At 35.8% G+C, this 2,335-nt stretch overlaps 1 long non-coding RNA gene across 1 annotated transcript; it reads right to left on the bottom strand.

Annotated features, from left to right (window-relative positions):
* Positions 1-249: 249 nt before the first annotated feature.
* On the bottom strand, positions 250-1,112 carry LOC122087972. The gene is made up of 3 exons (XR_006142928.1): positions 859-1,112; positions 647-707; positions 250-478 (listed from the first exon to the last, which is right to left on the bottom strand). It is a non-coding gene; the product is annotated as an uncharacterized LOC122087972 (long non-coding RNA).
* Between the last annotated feature and the right edge of the window lie 1,223 nt (positions 1,113-2,335).

Genomic DNA, 2,335 nt, shown 5'->3' with positions numbered 1-2,335 from the left:
TCAACTTTAGAAATTCAAAATATCTCTTGGGAATTGTGAAGTTTCTTTTGTTTCAAAAAATAAATCTTGCAAAAAACACAAGAAAATATGAAAACATAATAAGATAAAAAAAAATGAATAATTACACAATGATTTCCTATGTGTCTATCTCTCTCCTAAAATTCAAAATTTTTGAATTTTTTTCTTTTCTTCTCTTGGTTATCAAACATGCATACTCTTTTTATTTTCTCACCATTTCATTTCATTTCATTTCTTTTTCTTTCTTTTCTAGATTCTTTTTCCTTTTCTTTTCTTCTTTTGGCTACCAAACATAGCCTTAGGGTTGAGATTCTGGGGAAGTTCTTGCTCCTCCACACATTTGTGTGCACGTAGACCACCGAGAACGATTGACCTTCCAATTGAGCGAAGATCTTCTTCTCCAAATACTTATATCTTCAGAGCCTCATTACTCACATTCCGTACTAACGATGGCGAATCACTGAAAAAAAAAAAACTAATCAGAATCCACCATTAATTGACATTCAAGCAAGATTTCACAACTGGAATTCAAGAAAGAAATTAAAGAAGAAAAAGATAAAGATGATAACAATTACAACCAACAACTAGCAATGTCAAAATCAGAAAATACTAAGAAGTAACCACCAACCTGCTTCCGATCCAAGAAAGGGGTCCTTAACCCAATTAAGATGGAAGTAACTTTATAGGAACTGGGTATGACAGCAGAATTAGGAAAAAAAAATAGTTATCATTATGTTGAAACTTCATGAAGGGAAGGGGTTCTGGCAAGAGCCCATCCTGCAAGTAGCAATATAAAAGCAAGAATTCGGTAGATGGAGAAGTAGGTTGCCGTGATCTTACCAATAGAAGTGATTGGTGCTTCAGAAACAGAAATCCCTCGACATGATTTTATTGGGTAGATGTGGATTGAAGATTTCTCCTTCTAGCTTGAGCTGACCTTGGAGCTTTTGTCTTTCATCAAAACTCTGTTTCCACGTCTACATAAGAGTTTCACATCCCTCCGTTACTCAAATGAATGCTTTCACAGTGCAAGCCAAACTGAATTTAACGAGTGAAGTGAAGTAGTGGCCCTTTTTTTTTTTGGGTGAAAATTAGTGGCCGGTAATTGAGCATTTAGCATTCACATGATCACTTCCCCACCTCACCAAACCAGAAAGATTCTTTACCTTAGCAGAAGGGAAGGTAAAGATCATCTCTTTCACGTTTTTACTGGGTTAAACGAGAACCATTTGAAAAACACTAAATAATCCATGTGAGTGGCTCAATGTGTGCTTAATGAGAATCGAACTTAGGATGTCTGAGTTTACGGCTTGTACTAAATTCGTTGCTCACCAATTGCATTACCCCTTGAGTTAAGGGCATCAATTTGATGCCGATACCGAAAATCAATATCGAAACCGATTGTTTAAAACCATACTGAATCGAATCGAAGGCATTTTGGTAAGGTTCTGGTATGCGAAAATATAATCTTTTTCGGTTTGGTTCGGTATCGGTATTGACCATTTGGTATATCGAACCTAACCGAATACCAACAATTCTTGAGAAACTGCCAAAATGTCAAAACTTTTTTTTTTTTTTTGTAGAAGTCCAAAGGCCCAAAATGTCAAAAACTCAAAACCAGAATTCAGAAACGGAGAAACCCAAAGTTATTTTTTTTATTTTTTATTTTTTGGGGATAAAACCCGCTTAAAGTGAGTTAAATTAAAACCGTTTGAATACCAAAATCGAGCCGTACCAAAACCGTACAAAGTCAATTCAGTATCAATATTACAAACTTGAAAATGTTAACGATATAGTACGATATCGCTATCTAGTATTAAGTTTTGGTACCGTACCAAAACCAAACCAAATACCGAAAACCATACCAATTGACATCCCTGCCTTGAGTTCAATTCAAGCAGGCCCACTAGTGATATAAGTCAGATTTTGTGATGCATTTCACCTATGTGTATATGTACAGTTGAATAAAATTAGGCTAAAAGGTAGCAGCGCTCAAGCGTTCACAACCTATAAATAATACAGTTTAATCTCAATCGTTGATTTAATAATATTCAATTTTAACCTTGAATATGTAAAATCATTCAAATAGTTACCGACTCTCCACTTTGTCATCCTCCTCATACGGTATGAAGACTGTCATCTCCTTCATCCCCATCATATTCAAACCCCAAGTTCAAAACTCCATTTTCATCACCATCAGCAATCCCAACCCCGAAACTTCCATTTGGTGAAGGACCCAGATCGCTCCCATTATCGCGATTAACAGCGGCAGTTGCCGTCATAGAACCGTTATTATTATACTCATGTGCTATATATC

The sequence above is a fragment of the Macadamia integrifolia genome, chromosome 9 (assembly GCF_013358625.1).
Source record: "Macadamia integrifolia cultivar HAES 741 chromosome 9, SCU_Mint_v3, whole genome shotgun sequence".
Classification (NCBI taxonomy): domain Eukaryota; kingdom Viridiplantae; phylum Streptophyta; class Magnoliopsida; order Proteales; family Proteaceae; genus Macadamia; species Macadamia integrifolia.
The sequence above is the reverse complement of the archived record's forward strand: the minus strand, read 5'-3'. Positions and strand labels throughout refer to the sequence as shown.